The following is a 13001-nucleotide window of genomic DNA, read 5'->3' as shown; positions in this document are numbered from 1 at the left end:
GTACCTCCGTTTTTTCTTTTCACCATCAAGACAAATCAATGTTTTGCCCGAGACCAGTTGTCCTTGAATTATTCAAAAATTTGGTGAATCTTTCCAACGAGTTTTTAGAAAAGTTTCTAGCGATGTTTTCAACAAATTTCCAGTGGGTGTCCGGGCGGGTTTTTCCGAATTTCCGACGAGTATAACATTACACGTCTCCATGATACTATTTTAGGAAAGTTTTAAATTTTTTTTAAAAAATCTTCAGAAAAGTTCAATTTTTGAAAACTTTATTTCCAGAGACTTTTAATATACAACTAGAGCTTGACCCGCGCACCCGCGCAGGTGTTAGTTTTGTTTATAAATGAATATTTATTTGTATAAGTGATAATATATATTTTAAAATTTATTTTTTAATTTGACATTTCTAAACACAATAATTTTATAGTTTATATTGAGTAGTTTTATTTTATCATGTAAACCCTTAGTTATATCATCCATTTATTTAGAATATGACATGTAAAGTCACACAAATATATTTTTATTTTTTATGGATCAAAATTTTATGATTATATATAATAAAATTATTGTATAAACTGGTTTTATGGATCAAAATTTTATGATTATGTATAATAAAATTGTTGTATACTATTTATTATGTATATGTGAAATTAGTAAAATAATTATCGTATAATGTATGTAATTACAAAATGTATATATGGAATTAACTATTTTCAAACACACATATGTATAATAAAAAAAAAAGGAAAAGACAAAAAATATTAAGAGTTAGGTTTATTAATTATTGTTGCCATGATTTTTTAGTTAGAATTTGATTTTGAAAATACATTAATTGAAGAGAAAAGACAAAAATCCTAAAAGATAGGTTAATTAATAACTTCAGTGGCATACCATTGTAAATATAGTGGAAAACTAAGGGATAATCTAATTTTGTACTCCTCTTTTAATAGATTAGATTTTAACTAGAGGTTGATACGTACATCTGCGCGTATATTGTGTTTTACTTTTTTTTTTTTAATAAATTGTTTAATGTCATTTCTAAATACATAGGTTATTGGATATTTTATCATAACCGAACTTTTCCATTTCAAGGAGGATCCGACTCAAACTCCATCTATAAATTTATAATATTCAAACATAGCCTAATTTTAAAATCCAAAATACTGATACCTGAAAGAACTGATTCGTACCCAAACGGATACCTACATACTCATGTCTAACTGATTATGTAAACAAATAAAAAAATTGTTAACCGGTTTGAATTTTTGTTACGAATGGAATAATTGCATTCAAACCTGTGAAATTATTATATTTAACACGTAAAATAAATGATGTCAAATTATTATGGTAAATACAATTATTGAAGTATTTATGAAGAGTGGAAAAAAGAATGTAATAAGTGTAATAAAAAACTTCTGTAATAAATTTTGTCGAATTATTTGAAAAATACAATAAATGAAGTGGTTATAACTACTTTAAAAGGGACTAAAAAAGATGTAAGAAATCACTTAAAATTAGGTAAGAAATGTTTTGTACTTTAGTTCGAATAGAATAGATGATGTCAAATTATTATGGTAAAGACAATTAATGAATTAGTTATGAAGAATGAAAAAAATAATGTAAAAAGTGTAATAAAACATTTAAAAGGTAAGTTTTATTTTATAATTTTGTGATAAATGTTGTCAAATTATTTGGAAAAGACAATAAATGATTTGGTTATAATTAGTTTAAAAGGAGTGAAGAAAATGTAAAAAATCACTTAAATTAGGTAAGTAATATTTTGTACTTCAGTTTTAATAGAATAAATAGATGATCTCAAATTATTATGGTAAAGACAATTAATGAAGTAGTTACGAAGAATGAAAAAATGAATGTAAAAAGTGTAATAAAACGCTTAAAGTAGGTAAAATTTATTTTACATATGGAAAAGAAAATAAATGAAATGGTTATAATTAGTTTAAGAAAAGAAGGAAGAAGAAGTAAAAAATCTCTTAAAATTAGGTAAGCAATGTTTTGTGCTTCAGTTTTAATAAAATAGATTGCAGATCGCAGCTGACGACATATTTTGTTACGTTGATCATTTTTAACTAGTGGTGAAAGTGAGAACTATTTTGTAAAATCTCGCACTTAGTTTAGTATTTTTCTATTACGAGTAGTTTAGTATCGAAATATGTTCTTTCTTTATTTATCAAGTATTCGAGTTGGAGTCTTCTGTATTTTATTGTTTTTATTATGTAAACCGGAGATAAGTATATATATATATATATATATATATATATATAAGAGATTGGGGGGAAAAAGAAATGTACTTTGTATTACACAGACACATGCTGTGTGGAGATTGCGGGGTGCATAGACATATGTGCTATCAACATTGCTTGGGGGAGACTGTGAGTGTACAAAGACGTTTGTAGTAATGATGCATAGTAGGAGACTGCGGAGGTACAAAGACGAAATTTAGTACGCAAAGGAATATATGAATATTTAGAATTACATTCCTATGAGGAGAATGTGGGATGCAGAGACTACCTATGTACTACCAAAGCCATGCTTGTTTTCTGTGGGATACCGACGGACACGTGCGTGTGAAGCGCATCTTTATTATCTTCTCTTGGTTCTCTACATGATTGAGAAGGTTAGCGAGCGCTTCCGTGCATAGAATAAAATGAAAGGAGACAAAGAATCTCCTTGACGTAGACCTCTACCTGGAACAATATTTCCTCTTGGCTCTCCATTCATGAGGACCTTAAATTTCACCGACGTAATGCATCGCATTATCCAGGTGATCTATGTTTCTGAGAAGCCCATCTTGCGTATGACTGCTTCAATAAAAGACCATTCCATCATGTCATATGCTTTGCTCATGTCTGTCTTGATGGTCATCCTTTTACTGCGTCCACTTGGTTTGGTTCTCAGAGCGTGGAACGTTTTTTGAGCAATCATAATATTATCTGAAATCTGTCTCCCATCAACAAAAGCTAACTGGGTTTCCGATATCAAGCCTGACAGCACTTTCTTTAATCTCTGGCATAAGATCTTAGAGATTATCTTGTAGCTGACGTTGCACAAGCTAATGAGTCTAAACTGAGCCATTTCATTAGGATTTGTTGTGTTTGGGATGAGACATATATTTGTATCATTCAGTCTATTCGCCACCGTCCCCTCAAAAAAGAATTTATTAACCATAATAGTTAAATCCTCCTTTACTATATCCCAAAATTTTTGATAGAAAAGCACAGTCATCCCATCTGGTCCTGGAGCATTTTCTGGATGCATAGCAAAGGGCGCTAATTTGACCTCCCATTCAGAGACTGGAGTTGTAAGGTTGTCATTCATTGCTCTAGTGATTGTCGTAGGAACTTGAGCTAATGCCTCTTCAATGTCCTCTGGATTTGATTATTCAAAGATCTGCCTACATTAGCTAGTGGCAATGGCTACTAATCATTTTTCATCCTCAACTATATTTCCATTTGCATCTAGGAGCAGTGTGATTTTATTCCTTGCTCTTCTTTGCTTTGTTAAGGCATGAATTTTTTTTTGTATTTTTGTCACCTTCTCTTAGCCAAAACACCCGACTCTTCTGTTTCCAGAACATTTCTTCTACTTTAAGAGCATCAAAGAGTTCTTTCAATGCTGCTGCAATTTTCTCAGTTGTAGCATTATCATCTGCATACAAACCCTCCACTTTTTCTTTAAGCTCATCCACTAATTTTTCCGAACTAACATTATGTTGTTTCCTCCATTCGCTCAAGGCTTTTCTGCAGCTGGAAATATGTTCCATAATAGTCGCATTGGGAGGGAGATCAGGAGATTTTCATCCCTCAAGAATAACTTGCCTTAGCTCCTCATTCTCCAGCCATCTTTTATCAAAATTGAACTTTTTTTATCCCCTCATTGGCTTTATGAGTATGTCTGCAAGCCCCATAACCTCATATACTTCACGGTCGAGTGGGGAAACTTCTCATGCCAATCTACATTTCCTACTGCTCTGTCTAAGCGACATCGAACAGTTGTTCCTCCTGCTTTCTTCCTTACCCAAGAGAGCATGTCCCCCGTGAAAGGAAACTCTAGCATCCCAGAGTCATTAAGCATCTGTTTCCCTGATCAGGAAACTCTTGTTGCTTTATGTGTCTAAGTTCCTATTTGCTTTCTATTCTTCTTAACCCATAGTTCTCTCTAGTTTCATGTTATTCTTTCCTTAGATATTGTTTAAGTTTTTTTCGTGTTCTGCTTGGATTTGAGGAGAATTCTAATTAAATGAGGTAGATTGTAATGACTGTGACCCAAATATCTATTATTTTTATTTAAATTTAATCTCAAACCTCGTTTTTATTTTGTCTCACATCGTAAACTTATAAAACTAACTCCCCCCTCCTCCTTCCATATTTTAAATAGAGCTTCACCCCTTCTATTTTCTATATCGGATAAGACAACTCTTTGCATGAGGTCTGTTGTTGTTGTTAAATGACGACAAGCCACCAATAAAATTTTCCAGCAAGTTTCCGAGAAATATTCCGGTGAGTTTCTGGCACTGTTATACGGATTCCAGTGAGTTTCCGATGAATCTTTCACTAAGTCTATCGCCTTCATAATTCTAGTTTAGGAAATTTTCAGTTTTAAAAAACTTTTGATTTTTTTAACACTTTATTTTATTGATAATGATTTGCAATCCATTACATCATAAAAGAATAATAAGACAAGAGAAAAAATGAGAAACTAATGGTCTTTCCGCTTCGGAAACTAGCAAGGACAAACATCAATGATGACACATTAGCAATACCAAACCGGTCTTGTTTCAAAATAAGATAAATTAGATGTTCCCGTTCCAGCAGTAGCAGACAGACTTCTAATATCTTTAACAAAATCAAGACAAGAAATTTCATAGTGTAGATAAGTCTTCTTCTTCAATTGCCTTTATCAATTTTGTTCCGAGTTAGCTTTTGTTAAGTTACTGTTGAACAAATTTGAATTGTAAAGTACAAACCATAAAAATATCGCTTCAGAAACGTAGATCTGAAGAGATGGACATAGGTGGAGACCGATTCAAGATTCTCTACTTAATCCTGAGATTTGAGTCTCTATTCCAGGAACTCATTTTCTTCGGGGGAGGAAACGAGATACCATACACCACGCAAGACAACAAAGCCTCACACCACCATAGTTACCAAAAATCAACACCTATAAAACAGAGGGCACACTTAGTAACGCTGAATCCCAACATCACTTGATACAAGGCAGAATCCTTCACCAGAAATCGCACCAAAACAACAGCGGAGAAACAAAAACCAAACACAAAAAAAAATCAACTTAAATTTGAAAAGACAAGGAGAATGAGGAGACCCTCTCACAGCACTGATGTAGAAAGCCAAACCGGAGAGGGCCTTAGATCTGAGAAAACAAAAAAAAAAGTGTTTTAACGGCCGAGAGAACTATCGCGCAGAGTCTTAGGGTTTCTCATCAATAGTTACTGGTTCATTAGAAAAAAAATGATTTTGCTTTCAGAACTTTATTTTGAGAGCCTTTCAATCTAAACATTAATCATCATTTTGCTATTAACGACATCTTCTGTTTTTTTTTTTAATTATTTTCAACCATTTTTAAAGGCTGAAGGTTATTCCGTCTCGCACTTAGTTTAGTATTTCTTGACGAGTATTTTAGTTGCGTGATATCTTGTGTATTTACATAGTTTTAGCAATCATTTTTAGTTCTCAATTTGTCCATTTAAAGTTCAATTAGGTTGCATTGCATTACATTTGTCTCTATTAGGTGATGGAGTTTTGGTTCACAAGACGAGGTCCCAACTGTCCCAGCGGCCAAATGCAGCGGCCAAGCCAAGCCAAACCGCTGGGAAAATGCACACGCCCCTGCCCCATATGTACTTGTTGCAGCGGCCAAATGACACGTCGAAAACCAGCTGCGACAATTAGAAAAATCTGCACTTCTGTATTTACCAACTTTTTACCCAAATTATCTTGGATCAACACAGGTTTGTTGGGTCGACCCAGCTCGTTTTTAGACCACTATAAATACTTTTTAGACCTAATTTTAGGGGTTATCTTGTTTTCTATCTAATCAAAAGCCACTTTTGGGTAAAAGATCTAATCTTGATCATAATTTCTTATCTTTGCTTGATTATCTTGCTCTCTAATCATGTTTAACCTTGAATCATCCATGGTTTTGGGGTTATTCATGTCTATTAGTGAGTAGACTAATCTTGGATTCATGGGCTAGGGTGATTAAGGGTGATTAGAGAAGATCTAGGGTGTTTAGTGCTAGATCCACTTGTTTCCTTGCTTGTTGAGGGTTCTCAATGCTATTTTAGTCTTGATCATACTAAAATAGATCTCTAGGCATTTCCTACCCACAAGGTGTATGATGAAATGCCTTAACCAACTATTCAATGCTTTTAGCTTGATTTACCTAAGAGATTAGTTGCTAAAGGAGTTAAGATTGCTATTAGACGTGTTCTCCATGTTTGCTTTAGTAACATTCAACCTAAGAGATTAGATGCTTGAGTTTCTTTACCAAAAGAACATTCATCTAGAGATAGAGCTTGTTTAGCTTAGTGTCTAGGCATAAGGAAAATGTTTGATTGATAGCTTGCCACCCTTAGATTGGATCTACATCACCCAAGATCAAATGCCTAGCCCCATGAGTCCTCTTGCTTCATATTAAGAAAGAAAGATCATTACTTTATTGCGTTAACTTATTAGTTCTTAGTTCATATCATCTTTAAAACTGGATTGCACTTAGCTTAAGCATGAACTTGCATTCCCTTTGCTTTAGAATCACCTAGGATTGGTTCGACAATCTTTTATACTACAACATTTGATTAGGAGCCTTGAAAACTCCTAATATCATTGCGTAACATTTTCTGTATTTGTTTATCGAAGCTGATTAGAGTCTTTGTCTGTTTTGTTATTATATTCTTTGTTTAAACCATATATAGGGTTTTAGAAGATTCATTTGTTGATTGAACTGAGTGAGTTTAGAATTTTTTTTATATATACGTATGGAATGAGAATGTGGGGATAGAGAGACGAGGGGGTATCAGCGCATTGTTTATTTTATTTACTAGTATATTGAGTGTCATGTTTCTTCGTGTTAGGGTTGAACTTCTATGGCCAAAGTGCTGTAACTGAGTTGAGTTAGTGGTTTGCGTATTTAGCATATTATATTTTTACTCATTGACTCATATTGATTCACTCCTCATTTTTTCCTCTTTTCAGGTGAGATGACGAGTAGTTGGTTATATGGAATGGTTTGGTGTTTTTGGATCATCACGGGTTTTTCGGTTTTGTTCGGTTTTGTTGGATTTTTATAGTTACTGAATTTAATTTTGTTTTCTTTTATTTTTATTTTATAAAATGTTTCGATATTCTATTTTGTTTTATGATTTGATTTGATACGTTGAATACTCTGTAAGATGAACGATTAAGTGGATTAAGTGGAAGACGTGAAGTATAATAATATGAGTTATTTTTGGATTCACCCCCTAATCGTTATTTCATATTCGATATCTTTTAAAAAAGGAAACAAAATATTGTCGAGTTATATTATGTTTTCAAAAAAAAAAGATAAAAATAAACAAAAAATAATAGTAGTTACAAAAAAAAAAGAATTAAAAAAAATATTTTAACCTCGTCAACAAAACACTAAACCCTAAACCATAAATCTAAACCCTAAATATTTGGGTAAATCCTAAACTCTTGGATAAATTCTAAACTCTAAATCAAAAACACTAAACACTAAAACACTAAACCCTAGATTTTAAATCATAAACCCTAAACCCTTGAATCTTTTAGTGTTTAGTGTTTTTGATTTAGAGTTTGTGATTTATCCAAGTGTTTAACGTTTACCCAATGGTTAAAAATTTATGGTTTAAGAATTAGGATTTGGGATTTAGGATCTAGTGTTTTGCTGAAGATGTTAAAAATATTTTTTTAATCTTCTTTTTGTAACTACTACTAGTTTTTATTTATTTGTTTTTTATCTTTTTTATTTTAAAAACATAATATAATTTAATAATATATTTTTTTTTTTGAAAGATATCGAATATCAAATAACACAATTCTATTGGTTGTTGAATTTAGAGGTTCACTCTAGCAGGTGAACCCAAGAATATGTCAAATAATATTAATAAAGTTGAGAAATGGACATGTGGAATTAATTGATGTTGAAGTTAGTGTAAGAACTCAGACCCTTGAGGTACTTAATTGTCAACACGCATTACCGTTGAAAGAGATCATTCTTCGAAGTCCCTTATTGTATCTTTTGTGCTCTTAGTGTCTCCATCTTTGTGACTACATTTCCTGGGAGGACAATGGTCTTTTTTTTTAATTCAATTTTCAGAAAATTCATAAATAGAGGTCCAATGATAAAGCTCCCTCTCTTTAAGCAACGGCAAAGACTTGTTCCTTGTAGAGGCCATCGTCAATTTAACTGTCACTCTCTACCATTGACCCGCTAAGGGTGGGAATAAAGAAAATTATGTTTGTGAATTGTGGCTGCAAAGCGTTTCAGCGAGTTACCCCCACCCATACGGCGTGGACAATACAGTGTTTGTCGCTTTGTATACCATGCAAGGACAAATCACTCTTGAACTTTCATTTACTTAGGCTTGGTGGACCATTCATCAATTAATTCCTCAGAGGAGACTTGATTCTACAAAAAGTCTTCACAGGAGACTTGTTATATAAGTCTAGCTTTTTCTCCACTTTCACCGCCAAAACAAAAAAAAAAAACAAAAAACAAAGAAAAAAAGATAAAAGAAAACCAAAGAAGAAAAAAAAACACGATGCATTCTTGTTGTGCGAGAAAGATAATAGTATGGATCTTGTGTTTAATATTTTCTCTTTCTCACTCAATACTTGTTTGCGGTTCTTCACCTCCTAAGCACTTGTGCCGTCAAGACCAGAGGGATGCTCTTTGGGAGTTCAAGAGTGAGTTCCCTCTCAGTGGGATGGCTGCTGACGAGAAGACACAGACCTGGAGAAACAACAGTGATTGCTGTTCTTGGGATGGTATCACTTGTGATCCTAAGACGGGCAATGTTGCTGAGTTAAATCTCTGGGGCAGTTCTCTCAATGGCCCTTTAAGATCTAGTAGTGGTCTGTTTAGACCAGAGGGATGCTCTTTGGCTCCAATAATCTTGCCGGCATTCTACCAGATTCCATCGGCGACCTCAAATATCTGAGGGTTTTGGGACTTTCTGGATGCAATTTATTTGGAAAGCTTCCTTCATCGCTCGGAAATCTTTCTGATCTCACTGTTCTTGAACTTGATGGTAATGGTTTCACCGGTGAACTACCAGTTTCGATCCGCAACTTAAAACAACTAACAAAGTTGCTAATTGCATCGAGCAAGCTCAGCGGGAACTTTCATCAAGCGCTACTCAATTTAACCGAGCTCACTGCGATCAACCTTGTTTTCAACCAGCTTGAAGGTACGCTCCCATCTAACATGAGTACCTTCTCCAAACTGGAGTACTTTAATGTTGGTTCAAATTCATTTTCTGGATCTGTTCCGTCGTCTCTTTTCATGATCCCTTCGTTGACCTATCTTAACTTGGAAAGGAATCACTTCAACAGTCTCCTTGAGATTGGGAATATCTCTTCACCATCAAAACTTCAAACTTTAATCCTTGGAGGAAACAGGCTCAGTGGGCCTATCCCGGGATTTATATCAAAACTAGTCGAGCTCTCCTCTTTCGACCTCTCCTTTTGGGACACTTTGAGGGGGGATGTCGATTTCAGCATCTTCTTGCATCTCAAGTCACTTGCGTCCCTTGACATCTCCACTCTTAATACAAGAAGTATTGTCGACATGAGTCTCTTCTCGCATTTCGAGTCACTTAGCATACTAAGTCTTTCACGAAATACTGTGAAGTTTAGTTCAACTCTCCATCTTGTCTCACCCATTGGATCATTGGCTGTAGCATCCTGCAATATTTCTGAGTTTCCCAAGTTTCTACGAACGCAAACCAGCTTGTTCAACTTAGATATTTCTCAGAATCAAATAAAAGGGAATGTACCAGCGTGGTTATGGAGTCTCCCAGGATTAGCGTATGTAGACTTTTCTCTGAATTCATTTACTGGTTTTGATGGACCAGCGGATGTTTTTCAAAGAAATGAAATATATTTGCTTGATATAAGTTCGAACGCTTTCAAGAATCCATTTCCTTTGTTGCCAAAATCAATAACGTTTCTTTCAGCCTCAGATAATCAGTTTTCGGGTGAGATTCCGACAACAATTTGCCAACTGGATTCTCTTGAAACACTTGTTTTATCCAACAACAACTTCAGCGGTTCTATACCTCGGTGTTTTGAGAAGTTCAATACAACACTTACCGTCTTGCATCTTCAGAATAACAGCCTCTTTGGTAAATTTCCGGAGGAATCTGTCAGCGTTGCCTTGATTTCACTTGATGTTGGTCGCAACCAGTTATCAGGAGAGCTTCCCAAGTCTCTGATTAATTGCACTCATCTTGAGTTTCTCAACGTTGAAGACAACAAGTTCAACGACACGTTTCCTTTCTGGTTGAGATTATTGCCTGGTTTGCAAATTCTTATCCTTCGCTCTAATGAGTTCCATGGGCCAATACATTATCCAGGGGTATTTTTGAGTTTCCCCAGGCTGCGAATATTTGACATTTCTAAAAATCTCTTCTCTGGAGCCTTGCCATTGGATTACTTTTCTGGTTGGAATGCAATGTCATCGGATGTATATATTGCAGATAATAAGTACATGTTTAAGAGAAATACCTTTTCAAGCTTTAATATAGCAAGCAAAGGTTTAGAGATGATATTGGCTGGTATTAGTTTCAGTATCTACAAAACTGTCGATATCTCAGGGAACAGATTCGAAGGAGAAATCCCCAAATCCATCAGTTTACTCAAGGGACTGATTGTGCTCAGCATGTCAAACAACGCTTTCATAGGCCATATTCCACCATCTTTGTCGAACTTGACTAATCTTGAATCAATAGATCTATCCCGAAACAGATTATCAGGCAAAATCCCAGCAGAGCTCCGGAAACTAACGTTTCTGGCGTGGATGAACTTCTCTTACAACAACCTCGAAGGTCCAATACCACAAGGCACTCAAATTCAAACCCAGGATAGTTCTTCATTCCTACAGAATCCCGGGCTATGCGGTGCTCCTCTTCATAAGATCTGCAGTGGAGAAGAACAAGGCACATTAAACCAAGATAAAGAAGATGAAGAAGAAGAACAAGTATTAAGCTGGATTGCAGTTGCAATAGCCTATGTACCTGGTGTATTCTGTGGATTCATTGTCGGCCATATTCTGACTTCATACAGACATGACTGGTTCAAAAGGATCTTTCACTATTTTTCTTAACATAAGCATCCGTTTCCTAAAGATGTCTACTATATTATAATAATCATCTCTATGTCGTTTTAAATTACCATTGTAATGGCGTGAAAAGTTCTCTTCTCTTGTATTGTTTTTTTTTTTTTTTTTTTAATCATCTCTTGTATTGTTTTGCCACTCTTATTCTGATAATCTGTGTGTTTTGGTGTAGTTAATTTCCTCTTTCCCTTTATATTTTTTTGTGTCTGAAATCTTGTCGCAGGAACACCTAATAGAACACGCCAATTGTAATGCTATGCATCTCCATTCTTGTTGCGACCCAACTCTGTGTTCAAGAACGTCAATCACTGAGCTACCCTCACTTTCCACACCTACATATGTAACTGATGATCCATCTTACAAACTGAGTCATCGACACCCTGGCTATGCTAAGTGAAACATTCGCCACAGGCCCCAAAGTTTTTGAAAGAACCTACATAAATATAAGTCCCCAAATTTGTAAAAGAAATTTTTGTTATAAAAACATTTATTTGTGGAAGCCCCATTGATCCAGTGGTTTGACCAAAGATTCATTAATGCTTCTACACCAGCAGGTCTGGGCTTCAATTCCCGGAAAAAGTAAAATTATGCGAATTAATGGAGAAACAACTTACAAAAGATTTGCAGCATGGCACAAGGAGTACTGTCAAGGGTGGATCTGATAGGGCGACTCAGGTGATGCAGTCAGACATGTATCTTCATAAGGCATGTAGAATTGTCGGCGGTAGAATCGTCTGTAATATTTCTCCGAGTTTGTAATAGCTTAATATATCCAGTGTTAAAAAAAAATTATTTAATAGAAATCTTTAATAAATCTTTATTTGTAAAAACATTTATTTAAATCTCAAGGCCGGTCTTGATTATCGTAAATCAATCTATCAAAATATCCACATAAACCTCATGACATGGCTTCATCTCTGTCGATTATATCTCTCTCAGTTTATCTATTTGTTGGAGTCTCGCACAATCAAAATTTTAATTACTTAATTTTTTAGGGAACCGAAGTTTTTTGGTTTATCACATTAATACGAAAATGACAAAACGAGAATGAGCAAAGTTAAGTGTAAGTGAGGTCAAAGTACGGGAAAATATCATGTGGTTATTGCACAGTCAGTAAACAAGATTTAAACCTCCAAAAAATTAATGCACCACCTGTCGAGCGACCGAGTGGGACGGACGCTCGGTCGCTACGTAGCGACCTAGGTGGTCCATTAGCCGTGCGCAGTTGGTCGTTACAAAACACTTTCTCTAAGAGAACTAAAGTGGTGTATAGATTTAAAAGTTTTAGCTGTAAATAAATGGTGATTTTCTTCGAATACATTGTTTTGTGATTTCACATTGGGGTACCTGAAATGCCGACTTGTTTTTAGCAGAATGGACTCCAACTAGAAGTGGGTTTAATGAACCTAATTGTTTGGGCCATCCAAATTGGACCGATTTCCTTATGTTAATGTCTACTGTCTTTGTTACTCTTCCCGCTTACACATCCCCTCCTTTCTATGTGTCTCTCATTCTCTTCCGATTGCAACATGCAAACTCTCTGCTGAAGCATATGGTCAAGTCCCACCATGGAGACCGGAGAATCAGCCCAATCGACCCTGCAAGGAGAAAAGCTGCTCCTTTACCGG

General features: G+C 35.0%; 1 pseudogene; it reads left to right on the top strand.

The window, feature by feature from the left end:
- The first annotated feature begins 853 nt into the window (after window positions 1–853).
- On the top strand, window positions 854–11419 carry LOC117126490 (annotated as a pseudogene).
- Window positions 11420–13001: the final 1582 nt, after the last annotated feature.

This window comes from Brassica rapa, chromosome A01, assembly GCF_000309985.2.
Source record: "Brassica rapa cultivar Chiifu-401-42 chromosome A01, CAAS_Brap_v3.01, whole genome shotgun sequence".
In the NCBI taxonomy this organism is placed as follows: Eukaryota; Viridiplantae; Streptophyta; class Magnoliopsida; order Brassicales; family Brassicaceae; genus Brassica; species Brassica rapa.
This window is presented reverse-complemented; position numbering and strand designations above follow the sequence as displayed.